General features: G+C 41.9%; 1 long non-coding RNA gene across 2 annotated transcripts; it reads left to right on the top strand.

Annotated features, from left to right (window-relative positions):
• Positions 1-250: 250 nt before the first annotated feature.
• Positions 251-16,022, top strand: LOC147996002 (uncharacterized). 2 transcript variants are annotated; one of them, XR_015673794.1, is made up of 3 exons: positions 277-452; positions 2,216-2,303; positions 15,719-16,022. It is a non-coding gene; the product is annotated as an uncharacterized LOC147996002 (long non-coding RNA). The 2 variants fall into 2 exon arrangements; XR_015673793.1 differs by lacking the exon at positions 2,216-2,303 and having other exon boundaries at positions 251-452.
• Positions 16,023-16,081: the final 59 nt, after the last annotated feature.

The raw sequence follows: 16,081 nt of genomic DNA on the forward strand, positions 1-16,081 counted from the left end.
TTCTGACTTAAGCTCTTTGAACCCAGTCTTTAATTCTCCAACACAGGCTGTTGCACACTCAACTGTTGCAGCTAAACTGTTACTCCTCTTAAAATACGCTGTGTCGGAAATCAAGAAAACGCTTTGTAAAGGGGATCTTAGGCAGGACGCTTCCAGTTACATAATCACTGCAAGTATGTCGTGGCTTTTACCTCCTGTTCTTTCACAAGGGCTCAGTCAGTGTCAGCGGGACACAGTCATCCCAAGGCTTGGGTGGAAGGAGACACTTCTACTTTTGTGTTGCTGGTAGAGTTTGGGTTCACTGTGATAACTGACCGAGGCTCGTTTCCCATCAGCTGCCTGCAGAAGGCTTTCTTTGATCCCTTGCCACATGAGTCTTCCATGGGGCATTGCGTAACAGAGCACTGGTGCCGTCAGAGAGCACAGGCAGCACTGCAAACGACGTAGCCCCGGTAAGAAAGAGTCGGCTCGCAAACGTGGCACGCTTATCCTTTTGCATTAATTCACCCAGGAGACAGACCCTTCAGGCAGGTTCCACTCACTTGCCATGGAGGGCATATTCAAGGGCAGGGACATTAGGATCCATATGGGTGTTCAGAACAGTCCACCTAGCTGCACGCTCTCGCACCTGTAATTCCTGTAATTCCAGGACTCAGGAGGTTGAAGAAGAAAGGTCATGAGTTTGAGGCTATCCTGGGCTACATGGTGAGTTCCAGGCCAGTAATGGATATACAGGGAGACTTGTGTTTAAAAAAAAAAAACAAAGCAAAAAGAAACAAAGAGTCCATCACTCTGAGCAGGAAGATTTTGGTACTACACTCCTTACCATGCATCAGTATTGATGAGTGACTGTTGCCAATAGCTGATTATAAGGAACTGACAGAAAATAAATAATCAGAATATCAGGTTTCATTTTGTAAAAATAATACTAATTATCAAACTCCTGAGTGAATTGCTCTTGGTCATGCCTCACTCTTATAAAGGCTAAAGACTGTGATTACCATTCAGATATGCCCAATGTGTTCAATATTTTTACTCTAAACATTATTTTGCCATACCTATATGCTTTATGTACTTTGAAGTCAATATTGCCTGTTTCTTCTATGACAGGCCCCATTTCAACAATTTTGTGTACAGAATGAGGCTTTTACCTGTCAATATACAGCGTGCAATAACCTCTCTAAATAATCCATACATTAAAATAGAGTTAACCTCTCTAAATAATCCATACATTAAACTATGGAGTTAGGTTGTGCAAATCAGTCTGTTTCTACAAAGGAAAAGACTTCTCTATTCTCTTATGAGAAAAAATATTGAAAATTTTGATTCTTTTCTTTATCCTCATCATCCAAAAAAACAATGGTTCTCATATTTTTCTAATAAATTTGCTATATTGTTTTAAGCATGTAGCTTTTGCCTATGACGTGTGCACACACGTGTGCACTCTCATATGCATTTATATTGAAATAGGAAGGGAGAGAATGGCTTTGCCTGGTTCTGAAATATTCTTGTCGAGACAGTTCTATCAGTGTGACGTGTCTTTCAACCCACCCCTTAGCTTTTCCCAAGAAAAATGAAATGACCCAATAACTTGATAGGACAAGCAAGCATAAACTGGCTATAATCAATACTCCTTTACTTACACGCAGAGGCCGCCCATCAGAAGCATAAATAATGTTTTCTGCAATCCACATGCTTCTTTCAGGAGAGCTTGGAAAGAGTGTGTGGATGTGGTAGGTTCAATTTGTGCCCCTTTTAAATTCTGTAATTCTTTGTGTGGTATCCCTTTGGCAGTAAACATAAACCTTTTTTTTTTCAATATTAGATTTATCACCAGAAAAATCTGGCACTGAGCCAGGGTTATAGCTCTGTTCTTAAGTGTCTGCTTAACAGAAGACCCTGGGTTTGGTCCCCAGCACCACGAAATAGGGGTGTTTATATGTGCTAACTGGTTTTCTGACATCTTTCTAAGTCTTACTCTTTAAATATTCAGAATATGATCAAAGAAATCAAGAATATCTTTTGTTGAGCTTCTCCAAATGCCTCTGTGAAGTTTTTGTTGTTGCTGTTGTGTTTCATTTGTTTTGGTCTCACAGTCATCTTGGGTGGGGGGAAGGGTAGTCAGAAATGCATATTCAATTCGTAGGGGATAAAAATGTCGATTTGAAGGGTTACGTTCATGATCTAATAGATATGGCCTTTTGTTTCCCCACAGAACTAGACAGGCAGTAACTAGTCAGAGGGAGAAGTCCAAATGATTACCAGAGAACTCTGCTGGGGAGAGCTAGGACTGGAAGTACCAGGTCAGTGCCATGATGCTATGACTCTCTCCTCTCTATTCAACATGGGTTGTGACCTGTATTGCTGAAGAACACATTTTAAATAAAACAATAGAAAAACCCTGGGATTGGATAGATCCCTGAATTAATTTCTTCCCGCTCTGCAGGCTCTGACCTGGTACATTCTACTTGTAAGTCCCCAAATAAAGGAATTTGTAGAGAACATTCAGAAGATGCTTGGGTAATACCAGAACTTTGTTTCTTTTGTTTTTATATTTATGTGTATGAAATGTCTTCCCACATATATGTATGTTCACCATATGCAAGCCTGGTGCTCAAGGAGGTGAGAAGAGAGAATTGGTTTTCTTGAGACTGGAGTTAACTAGAGCTAGAGAGATGGCTCAGTGGTTAAGAGCACCGACTGCTCTTCCAGAGGTCCTGAGTTCAAATCCCAGCAACCACATGGTGGCTCTCAACCATCTGTAATGAGATCTGATGCCCTCTACTGGTGTGTCTGAAGACAGCTATAGTATACTTGTATTCAATTAATTAATTGATCAATTAAAACAACTGCAGTTACAGATGGTTTTGAGCCGCCACGTGTATATGGTAAACTGAGCGCCAGCGCTCTGCAAGAGCAGCACGTGCTCTTAATCATCGAGCTGTCTCAGCAGCCCTGTTTACTTATTCCTAAAACAATACATCAGTGACAGATTTTAAAATAGTATGTAGTATTGGGGTTCAGAAAAGAATGTTTCATGTGTCTCCGTGGCCTTTATGTGTCCTCTAGACTCTTCTTTGTTTCTCTCCTAAAGGACAGTAAAGTACACTCTTGATCTGCTGAGTCCTCACCTGCTTCGGCCTGCCAGAGCCCTTTCACTTCAAAAGGTCTTAATCTGGCAGCCCTGAGCTTCAAAAGACAGGAGCTTCAAAGTGGGGTTTAGTCACTGTTCCTACCCCTAGGGAAACCTAGTCCCCTCTCCCTTACTACCTCTGATTTGGAGCAAGTTGCTTAACTTCCCTTAGCCCCTTTCCTCATCTGCAAAGTCACGTGATGTGCTTTACAGTGTACCTCACAACGGTGTCGTAAGATGCGTGTAAAGTAACTGACAGGTCAGTTGGTGCTCAGTACATCTGTAACTGTGTCTTAGAACTTCTGTAATCTAGTCATTCAACCTTTAAACAAGCAATGTTTGCACTCGTTGCCTCAGTTTCTTCAAGATAGCCTATGCAGAGCCAGAGCCAGAGCCAGAGCCAGAGCCAGAGCCAGAGCCAGAGCCAGAGCCAGAGCCAGAGCCAGAGCCAGAGCCAGAGCCAGAGGGATAAGCTAGTTTATTCCAGGTTCAAGGACAGCCCTGATGGGTGGAGTATAGAGTCTTGAGTGAACACATTTTTATTTGAAAAACAAACAAACAAACAAACCCTCAGCCTAAGGAATTGGGGCTTTAGAACTTGGTCAGAAAGGATCTAGCTTCTTGAGAAGAGGTTGTTCGAAGTCTGCAAATACGCTAACCTAACCATACCTGAGGAATTATGGGAGAAGGGTAAAGGAACAGAGAGGTCTGACTGACTTCATCTTCACTCTCCCTAATCTGTAAAACTCAACTAAGGTGAAAGGATAGCTCCAAGTGTGGGTCAAAGACACTCCAGCTGTGGTTGTCACATCTGTACAGTTAACAGCAGGAGGCTGAGAAGTCCTCAGAAATCTGAATTGTAGCCATGCAGTGGTAGACAATGTTAAGATTGTCCTGGGACTCTTCAGCCTACATCCAAGGCAGGCAAAGGCACCCCACATAATATTCTGCATCATTTGAAAGGGATTCAAACAGACGGAGAATAATCCCCACCGTTTGCCAGAGGGAGTTAAGTGCTCCTAGCTAAAGCCAACCAGCCTTTCTCCTACCTGGCGTGACTTGAGAAAAGGTGGGTTTCACCATTAGCCAACAGCAGATGAAAACAGGTACAAACCACCTCACCATGCTCCTTTCTTTATCGCGCTGAAATCTGTCTCGCAGGCATCTCACAGATGTGCAAATCTATGTTGCAATGGAAACTTGGACGTTTGCCTTCACTCTTACCTGAATAAGTGTAGAAGTGGAATTATCTAAATTGTTATTGTCTTCATCAGTTTTCTCCACGTTTTCTTAAACTGTTTGAAGATTTAAAAAAAAAAGTCACATGGAATGCTTGTGCAAACCACAAAGGAATTCCTCTCCTCAACCCCTAACGCCCCGTGCTGAATTAGGATTTACTGGGGGAGGAAAGATAATTCCATATTTTTAGGTGCTTTCCTCAGATCCAATCTTTGTAACTTGATCAAAGGGGTTTTTCAAAGCTACAGAGACAAAGAGACACCAGAAACCCAATAGAATCACTCTAGAAAAATATTACCTCCCCTACCTTCACCCTCTCTCAAAGACTCAAAATTACACGCAGTCATATCATGTCTTAATATGGGAGGAGAGGGAGAAAGATTGTGTCTATTCTACTTTGGTCTCAGGCTGGGATTGCCCCATATCTCTTACATTTTTACTTGAATAAAAAAATCTAGTTGATAATTTCCAAATGGATCACTTAAACCACTATTTCTTTTGGACTTCGGGCACGTGACTGCCACAAGTCCCTACCCTTGAAAAGGTCAAATGCAGGGATATATATTAGGGTATCTATAAGTATATTTACTTCAGAATAAATGGGAAAACGAACCTTCGTTATTTGGAGCCATTGCTTAAAACAAAACAAAACCTTCCCCAACCTTTTCGGTCCGACATGACCAGGATCCAGTGTAAAACTGTAATAGTCAAACCTTGAATTAGAAGAATATCACACAGACCCCCCCCCCGATTCTCATATTTTCTTCTATCTCTTGCAGATACATCTTAGTTTTATATCTAATGGTGACTACACCCATGCTGAGGTAGAAGTGGGTCATGCTGAAATTGGCAGGCCTTGGACTGGGGATTGCTCAATAGCAGAGTATGTGTGAGAAGTCTGGTCCCTACAGCTAGAAGAGAATGAGAAGAGAGAAAGAGCAGGGCTTAGCGTAGCCAAAGATATGCCAGGGGAGCAGTTGTTTAATGGGTACAGTCCTCTGTCCTCTTCCCAGAGGCCGGCTGAACAGATCTAAGAAGAGGTTTGAGTCATTTTCATTTTTAACAAAGCACCCAATGATTTTGGCACCCGCGATCAGTGCATCAGACCAGGAAAATAGTAACCTGAATGTCCATAGGCATATAAGCAGAAAGACCAGAGGAATTCTCTAGGAACTAAATTCTTAATTTTCAACAAGTCCTTGTAGTTAAAACCCTTTTTAATACTTTCTGTGGATTAATAAAACTGCCCAGAGTGTGAGGATACCCTCTCATCACAAGCATGGATGAAGACATGCTCCAGTCACGACCACTATAAATAACCCGTGCCTTGGGGAACAGCATGCTAAGCAGAACGAGATGTGGGGAGCGATAGATGAGCCTGATTAGCCATCGCTGTTCTCAGTCAGGTCAGAAGGGTAGCACTCCCAAAAGAAATGTCTGCGATTAGTTCAAACAAAGTCTTTTATTTGTGCAAATGACTGTACTATAATTGCCACAGTCCTTCCTGTCTGTGTAATTAGATAGTACAGCTCACTTTTCCAGTTAGGTAGGAGATACCTCTCTCTGCCATTCCTGGTGTTGCAATACTAGGCCCATTATTATATTATCATGTGGTTGTGGGAAGGGATATGGTTGAGACAAGATGTTATTCAAGGCTAGTTTCTGACTCCATTATATATCCAAGAATGACTTTGAACTCCTGGTGCTCTTGACCCCACTTCCCCAGTGCTTCGATTATAAGTGTGCATCGCCCGCCATGCCTGGCTCAATGTTAGGCCCATTAAAAGGCTTCTCTTGAGTAATCTTTTCTTGCTGGCTTTTGATCTTTATCATTAGTAGATGTCCCTAAAGTGGGCTGACCTAGTAACACAAAGAGAAGATGGCAGACACAGCGATGAAGGGTTGGCAGCAGTGACAGTGGTTGCCATAGCAAAAAAAAAAAAAAAAAGGAACTAAAGAGCTCCAGAGAGCCACCAAGGCAGCAAGCACAGTTGGCAGAGACAAAGATAAGACACTCTAGGCTCTGGTCACTAAAAGAGTTCCTGGAAACTGGCATGTCTTAAGAGTCAAGTGTCCTACATCCTAACCCTGGAAGACACAATGATAGCTGCTGTTAAAGGTAAAAGGTCTCAACACCCCATGCTGTAATGTTAGAGCACTAGTATCTAAGCCGAGGGTCTGAACACTTGAGACCTATTCAGGAACTATAACTATAACACTGCCTCTTGTTACCTGCCGTCTCCATTCACTGCTGCTGGAAACCAGGCACTGAAGAGTCAGCTGCTTCTGCGACAGCTGGTGGTTAAAGTCCAGCATTGTTTGCCTCCAGCCTGAGTGCCTAAAGCTATAACTCTGACTTCTAAAGGCTAGTGCAGCGGGCCTCCAGCTCTCGGGACATGATGCTTTAAGCCTCTGGGTTTGCAGGTCCAGCCCCATTCCTTATGCACTAAAGGGCCCAGGATTGCCTACACTGAATAGCTCCATGTCAACTTATGATTTGTATCTGAGTAGAGCAAAAAGAGGCCACCCTATGGCTGGTAATAGTTTGTCCCCCAAGTGGTAGGACTATCAAGTATCTAGATTGCAGTTACTAAGTCATGGGGTAGCACCTTTGGTTGTGGTTATTATCCATCTCTCAGGAGAAGTTTAGTGTGTTCGAGGCTGGATTTACTGCTTCCAGAGTGGATTGCTAATGAGCTATCTCACCGTCCTGTTGCCTGGGTCTCTTCTGTATGCATGAGCTTGTCAACCTCACATGTATGGTGTGTGAGGATGAAACCCTTCACTAATATCCATGTTATCACCATGTAATGATGCAGCCTGATCTTGAACTTCACTGCTTGCCGAGCTGTGAGCCCAAATGTATCTATAATGTAGGCTTTATTGATCTTTCTGCAAGTAAAAACATTTTTATAAATAACTGATTATACCTCTATGTATAATACCTGGTTATGCAATCTATGGAGATTGCATGGACAGGAGCAATCATATCTAATTCCAGATGAAGAGGTTATAGAACAGAAGACTTAGAGAAAGCCACTAAGAAGGTCAAGAAATAATGTAATGAGGTTGAAGTGCCTGGCTCTCAGGCCATCCCTACTTCATTCTGGAATGATAGTGAGGAAACCTTCTCTTATATCTTACAGAACAGAACTCAACTTCTCTCTAGAAATGGACTCTTGGCTTTTAAGAAGAGCACTGCCATGATTATTTTGTTCCCCCTTCTAAGTGTGATTGAAGCATCAACATTTGGTCCTTTCTTCTTGTTGAGCTTCATATGGTCTGTGAGTTGTATCATGGTTATTCTGAAAATTTTGGCTACTATTCACTTATCAGTGAGTACATCTCATGTATGTCCTTTTGGGTCTGGGTTACCTTAATCAGGATGATATTTTCTGCAAAATTCATGATGTCCTTGCTTTTCAATAGCAGAATAGTATTCTGTTGTATAAATGAACCACATTTTCTGTATCCATTCTTTGGTTGAGAATCATCTGAATTGTTTCCAGCTTCTGGCTATTATAAATAAGGCTGCTATGAATATAGCGGCACACACGTTCTTGTGGTATGGTGGAGCATCTTTTGGGTACATGCCCAGAAGTAGTATAGCTGGGTCTTCAGGTAGAACTATTTCTAATTTTCTGAGGGACTGCCAGACTGATTTTCAGAGTGGTTGTACTGGTTTGCAATCCCGGCAGCAATAGAAGAGTGTTCCTCTTTCTCTACATCCTCATCAGCATCTGCTGTCATCCGAGTGCTTGATCTTAGCCATTGTGATTGGTGTAAGGTAGAATCTTAGGGTCATTTTGATTTACATTTCCCTGATGACTAAGTATGTTGAACATTTGTTTAAATACTTCAGAACCATTAGAGATTCCTCAGTTAAGAATTCTCAGGCAGAAGAGGGGAGAGACCAGGGTAGGAGAGGGGAGAGGGAAGGAAAGAAAGGGGCGCAAGATCAGGCATTTTTGGGGGGAGAGAAGAGAGAAGCCCAGAGGGCCTGGAGAATAAACAGAAATGTGCAGCAGTGTAGGGTGGGGACTGGGGAAACTCAAAACACCAGGAATGTGTGAGGCTCCCAGGATCCAATGGGGATGGCCATCGCTGAAATACTCAACAGGGTAGACATGGAGCCTGAAGAGACCACCTCCAGCAGATAAACATGGCCCCCAGGGGAGAGATGGGGTCACACAACCATCTCAACATTTTTGACCATAATTATTCTTGTCTAAAGGAAATGCAGGGACAAAATGGATGGAACAGAGACTGAAGAAAAGACCATACAGAGCTGCCCCAACTTGGGATCCATCCCTGGCACTAAAACCCAACACTATTGCTGATGCCATGCTGTGCTTGCAGACAGCAAACTGGCATGGCTGTCCTTTGAGGGACTCTACTAGCACCTGATTGAGACAGATGCAGATACTCACAGCTAACCATTGGACAGAGCTTAGGGACCCCTACAGAAGATTTAGGGGAATGGCTGCAGGAGCTGAAGGAGATTGAAACTCTATAGAAAGAACAACAGTATTAACTAAGGAGACTCCTGGGAGCTCTCAGAGACTAAACCACCAACCAAAGAGCATACATGGGCTGTTCCTTCGTCACCACTACATATGTAACAGAGGATTGCCTTATCTGGCCTCAGTGGGAGGGGATGCACTTGGTCCTTTGGAGGCTTGATGCCCCCGTTAAGGGGGATGGGTGCTAGAGGAATGAGGTGGGAGTGGGTGAGTCGGGGAACACCCTCTTAGAGCTGAAGTGGAGAGGAGAGGGAGTGAAAAACTCTGGGAGGGGGACTTGGAAGGAGAACTTTAGAATTGTAAATAAATAAAATAATTCATCTTTTTAAAGAGGGAAAAGAAGAAGAGTAAGAAGGAAGAAGGAAGGAGGAGGAAAAGAAGAAGGAGGAGGAGGAGAAGAGAAGAAGAAGAAGGAGGAGGAGGAGGAGGAGGAGGAGGAGGAGGAGGAGGAGAAGAAGAAGAAGAAGAAGAAGAAGAAGAAGAAGAAGAAGAAGAAGAAGAAGAAGAAGAAGAAGAAGAAGAAGAAGAAGGAGAAGAAGAAGAAGAAGAAGAAGAAGAAGAAGAAGAAGAAGCCGCCACCACTGCCTTCTATGGGGCTCAAGCTCTGGTGGGGACAGAGGGGGTTTTAAACCACAGTTCTTCAACTATCTAAAGCAAAAAACTGGGAATGTCCTTTCTCTCCCTAATCAGGAACCATAAACCTCCAGTAGAATCAGAAGATGTAGTAAAAATAATGGTGAGAGGGCAGATTTAGTGCACTAAAGTGGGACTGGGAAAGTCTTTAAGAAGCAGGTACCTCAAATAGGCTTAAGGTGAAGGTTCTTTGCTGATGTAGTAACAAACACTTTGTACTTTCATAGCAAACTGTGTGAGGAAATACTCATCAATGTTTAGGGGCTGACACACACTCCTATGGCTGTAAAATTATTCACAGGAGTCCTTTGAAGATTAAAGGAGACCTTCCTCCAGGTCATTCAGATTGGCCATTCAAGCGTTGTTTTATGCAGAAAAAAATATCTTATGTCCAAATAACCACTGGATGCTGCTAATGAACTGTAGGGAATTTTGTTTTGTTTTATCTAAGACTTCTGAATTACTGGATTAGAATTTAAAGGTACTCCAGAGGAATTACAGACATTGCAATCTATACATACATACATACATACATACATACATACATACATACATACAAGCAAAAGCATCCTACAAAATCAGTAAGGAAGTGGTACTCATGATGTCTGAATATTTAGAGATGTTGGCATAGATGAAGGTCATATTAGGATTTCGATACCTATTTGTCAGATAAATAAGAACGACAAATCTTTAGATATTATCTTCCACACAGCGTTACACTGGAAGTAAGTACCGTGCCCGACGAATCATTCACAGCAGCAAAGATAGGAAACCAGACTAGATGACCACTGACACGTGTCTGTACAGAGGAAATGTGGTGTAAAGACACAATGGACTTTTATGCAGCCATAAAGATCAAGAATATGTCATTTGCAGGAGAGTGGATGGAACCTATGATCGTGTTAAATGAAATGAGCCAGACTTAAAAAAAATGCACGATTTCTCTTATATACAGAATCTAGATCTAGATACAAGTATCTATGCACGTGTGATAGAGAAGTAGAAGCTCTCTGGGGAGGGGAAGGGCAGGAGGAGAGAGAGAACAAAGAGAGGGTCATGGGTGGGACAAGAAAGCCAAAACATCCATATTTCTCTCATATGCAGAATCTAGATTTAAACACACATTCTCTCTCTCTCTCTCTCTCTCTCTCTCTCTCTCTCTCTCTCTCTCTCTCTCTCTCACACACACACACACACACACACACAACCCACCATCAAATCAGAAGCTGCATTATTATTTGAGTGGAGGAAAGGAACCAGGAGGGATGAGAAGAGAGTCGCATATGTGTGTGTGTGTGTGTGTGTGTGTGTGTGTGTGTATGTCATACAAGAAGTTAAAGTAAAAAGGAAGATATATATATTATATATAGTTATATGCAGGTATTGAGTTACAATATAGAGGGAGATATATATATATATATATAGTTATATATATAGTTATATATAGTTATATGCGATACAATGACATTTTATCTAAGGGACTTGATACCAAGAGCCAATTGTTTTATACGACCTTTAGGCAATCAGGAAAATGTAGAAAATTACAGCAGAAGAGAGTATCTACAGCACTACCACTGAGGGAGCTCCAAGCATAATGTATCACATATATTATTATAAACTACATGTTTTATAGAGCGTGATAGAAAATACATCAGTATATATACTACATACCATGTACAACTAATAAATATGTAGTAGTTAATACCTGCTATATTGATAACTGATTATTAACTTTATGATACGTAAGTAACATGCATAGCACAAGACGATAATTGTATATTAGATTTATATAACTTCATTTTGTGTAAGCTACGAAGACAGTATCAAAATAAACGCTTGTGATGTACTGCACAGCTCAAGACATGGGCATCACTAATTGTTTGAGTCCTTGAGAAGAGTTTTCTGTACTGTTTCTTCACCTCCTTCCTTCTCCCAGAGAGGTGCTTCCTCATTTCCTCCCAGAGAGGTACTTGCTACCATGATGTTTGATATTTTTTTAATTTGTTTTACTTCAAGTTTTGCCATATACAAATGGGTTTTAAATAGTACATTGTTTAGAGCCCTGCATATTTGAGGTTTTAAGACACTTTCTTTGTTGTTGTTGTTGTTGTTTTGTTTTTTTAAGACACTTTCTAAAACTCATTGATGCTGTTATCTTCATTCATTCTCTTAGTTAACGAGATAGACTACACATAAAATATTTCAATGGTGTGAATCCTCTTGATGAGCAGTTAGGCTCATTTCTATGCAATGTTAGGTGTGTATCTGGGTGATGACGTGTAGGCAATTTTTTAGAAGTGGGATTTTTGGAATACGGGATGTGTGTCTAATTTAGGAACCACTGCCAAACTTGTTCTTGCGGTGCGTGTATCGGTAAGATTCTTCCTATCGAAGCACACCAGTTCCTCCGGCTCTCTTCTTCACGAGAACTCAGTGGTTCCTAAGTTTTACATGTTTGCAAATCTGCTGAGTATGGGACTGCATCTTGTGTGATGGCTTTAAGTTACACTACAGCCATGGACCTTTAAAATAATTAATTTTGTGATTTTATGTATATAAATGTTTTGCCTCCATGTATATCTGGGCACCACTTGCATGCCTGCTCCTGGAAAAGACCAGAAGACGGTGTCAGATGCCCTGGAACAGAAGTTATAGACAGCTGTGTGTCACTTACTGTAAGTGCTGGACATTGAGCCTGGATCCACTGGGAGAGCAGATGGTGGCCTCAACCGCTGACCCATCTCTCCAGCTCCAGTCCTTTGCTTTTGTCCCCACATGATTCCAGTCTTATTTTCTTCTTCAAAATGCCTATGTAAACACTTATAAATTGGGTCACTAACCTATTTCTTATTGACATTTAGGTATCTTTTATTTTAGATTTTAGTCTCTTCCTAATTGTACATGGTTTAAGTATCTTGCAATGGGGAAAGAAGACTGTGTCTTTGGATTAGAGTAAGTTCTTAATTCTGTTACTTTAGTCCATCTTTTTTGGTGTGGTAATCTGACATCTCAAGAAATATTTCTTAAAGTTTAAATCCCATTTATTTATTTACTTACTTACTTACTAGTGGACAGAGCTTGTACATGATGGCGTATGCTTGTGTGGGTGGGTTCAGAGGTCAACTTGCGGCACTTGGTTCTCTCTTCCCACCACGTGGGTGTTAGCAGCAAGCTCCTTTACCAGCAGAACTGTCTTGTTGGTCCAAGAATTCTTTTCTTATGCTGAATTTATAAAAGTGTCTTCTTATGTCGAATTGAAAGTTTTTACTAAAGTGAGAACAATAGCTAACAATATTCTTCAACCATCTATGCATCAACCCTCCCATAAGCATTTAACACTGTATGGGCGACAGTCACCATCCACACCCAGGATGTTAAGTGTCAGAGAAAAGGACCGTATGCAGGTGACCTATCATTCGATGCCTCCTTTGGAGATAACGGCTGTTGGGCTGACTCACTTCTTTCCTCTAACTAAAGCTAGAAAGCACTTCGAGGGACTTCTTGAAGACTTGCCACATGTTCTTTGCACTTCGGGTCACAGAAGACTGACATCTGGTTCACAATTCGGAAAACGAATGAGTGTCAAGTGATCAGCCCCTGATGACAGAGCCTAGGAAATGATCAGTGTGCTCTATGAGAGTTTGTTTGGGCAAAAAGGGTTTCTCATGAACTGAGTACAGGCCAGGAACCAGCCTGGTAAGATCCAGACTAGAGCCTGCAAAGGGTGAGCAGGTCTCAGCAGAGAAGAAATAAACAAACTTCCATATTCTCTGGTCCAAAGACTAAAGAACCAATTGAATAGGCTACATCCTCTCGGATGAAGTGCACAGAAGTATATGTCAGATTCCAGTGGTCAGTCAGGCCTCCAAAATTCTTACAGGACCACTTGTGAGAGAACCAACTTGAAAATAGACTCTCAGGGGTTGGGGATTTAGCTCAGCGGAAGAGCGCTTGCCTAGTGAGCGCAAGGCCCTGGGTTCGATCCCCAGCTCCGAAAAAAAAAGAAAAAAAGAAAAAAAAAAAAAAAGAAAATAGACTCCCGGGGATACCCAGATGCCTCGGAATAAAAGTATTCAGAAATTCGTTGGTAACATTGGATTGCCGATCATCTTCAGGTCGAGGTGGACTGTATTAAAAAAAGTCATTAATCGCACTTGCTATAATATTGTGCAAGGAGGATTTTATTTCTCCCTTATAGGCACCAGAGACCTTGTGACAGGTTCTGATAGCGGAGAACAGAAGTTGGGCTCAGATATGCATTTAGCACAGGCAGTGGGAATTGATAGCCGGGTATGCAGGGTCAATGAACAGAACGTTATCAGGAGCTAAAATAGCAGGAGTAAGGGAGATGATGATGGTGGTGGTGGTGGTGGTGGTGGTGATGGTGATGATGATGATGGTGATGATGATGGTGATGATGATGATGATGATGATGATGATGATGATGCAATAGGCACAATAGGATTCTTTCTGAATATATAGGCCACTGTGATAGGACTTCTCTGTAGGGAGTTGGGGGTGAGAGTGGTCAGGTATCTAGGGTTGGGGATTTTTTGCTATGCTGACTTCTCAGCAATCTTTGCAAAAGCTACAGGTTTGAAGGATTGTACTCTAAAGCCTAGAGTCGAGAAGCCTGACTTAAATTTGGCCAAGCTCAGAGTCTTCGTGAGGGGGAAATCTAGGATTTGCCGCATTAGAAGAGTCTGTCACATTATATGGCATATACGATGTGTCTACCATAAAGTCAAATGTGTCAAAATAACTAAAAATTAATGAGTTTCTTTTGTACACATCACAATCCTCTTTGATATGATTTACTCAATTATAAGATTGTATACTTTAAAGAATGTATGTAGAGCTGACCTTATGTTGTTACATTTATTGTTGAAACACTTTTTTTTTTTTTTTTTTTTTTTGGAGCTGGGGACCGAACCCAGGACCTTGCGCTTGCTAGGCAAGCGCTCTACCACTGAGCTAAATCCCCAACCGTTGAAACACTTTTTAAGTCTAACAGTTGTTCTCACGAACAAGCACCACAGCATGGTCTGTCCTGCCTTTCTTTCTCTGTCCTTCCCACTCACCACTACTGCATTTAGTTATGAGAGAAAAGAGAACCTGGAAATAAGACATCTCAGTTCTCTGAGAGGAAGATGGGGTATTCCACCATTCAACAACACTGGCATTACTTTACAGAGAACGTGAACACGGTGGAAGGCTGAGACAGTCCAGGCAAAGAGAAATCCAGTAAGTGGATCTATTGTTAGAGGGAAGGATGAGAAATCAGACCGTCACGCCCATGTTACTTGGGTTTGTAGTCGTTGTAATTACAAGGCTTGTGTTTTATCTGTCCCAGCTCCTGCCAACCTTGATTGACTGTTTGATCTTAGCTCAAGTAACTAGCCTGTAGCTGATTAACCAAGTCTCAACTTTGATCTTCCATTAAAAAAAAAAAAAAAAACCAAAAACCAAAAACAAAACCCTCATATATTGTTCTTTTCTAGGAGCACTGAGAACCGGTTTGGGCTTATGACTTTTAGTGCTTATCCCACAATGGTCTGTCTACAGGTCACTTAATGATGGAGATACAGTCTAAGAAAAGCACCTGCGGGTTATTTCATCCTTGTGCGAATATCACAGTGTTTATACTAAAACCTAGATGTTCATACTGCAGTATATGTCAAGGCCTCAAATCTGTATAGCATGTGACTGGACTGACCACTCTAAGCAATGCATGTGTGTTTCTAAACATAGAAAAGTGCAGTAAGAATACAAACGGTAAAGGCACAGAACGGCATATCTGTGTGGGGCATTCACATAAAAGGATCCTCCAGGTCTACAAGTGGCCCTGCTTAAGTCAGCAGATGACAGGTGAGTGAACATGAATGTCTAGAATATTGCATGTTACTGTACATTTTTTTTGAGACAGTGCCTCACTGTATAGACCAGGCTATTCTCAGTCTCACAGAGATCTGCCAACCTCTGCCTCCTGAGTGCTGGGATTGAGAAAATAACACCTTCGTGGCTTTGGCTTAAGCGCTCCCATGTTAAAAACACAGTGTAACCTACTGGCTTGGATAGTGTTCTTCCTGGCATTTCAGAGGGAATCTCTTTGGGAAACAGAGTGTTGTGATTATAAGTAAGCCTGAAGGAGGTAGGACGGGCTCTAATCTCATATATTTGGTTCCCTTAGAAGAGACACAGAGACAATGCTGTCATGTGATGAAGCCAGAACCCCGTGCACCTTCACGCAAAGGACCACCAAGAACCTCTGGCAACCCCTCCGGCGGCCCAACGCCACTCACATCTGCTGATCGCTGTGTCTTCACTGCTTCAGGAGCCCGTGTGCAAGGCTGACCTGTGTCACTTCAGATTGTGCAAGGACGTTCTATGATGTTTGCAAAGTGATGAAACAAATCCAGCAGAACATTGCTCAGTACTGTCTGTCCCTGTGTGACACATGACTGTACTATTAAAACACAAATCATTGCATTGCATTGCCTGGTGTCAAAAAAAATCATTAAGCTCTTTTGGTTTTGTTTCTTTCCCTGTATCA

This window comes from Rattus norvegicus, chromosome 2, assembly GCF_021556685.1.
Source record: "Rattus norvegicus strain SHRSP/BbbUtx chromosome 2, alternate assembly SHRSP_T2T, whole genome shotgun sequence".
Classification (NCBI taxonomy): Eukaryota; Metazoa; Chordata; class Mammalia; order Rodentia; family Muridae; genus Rattus; species Rattus norvegicus.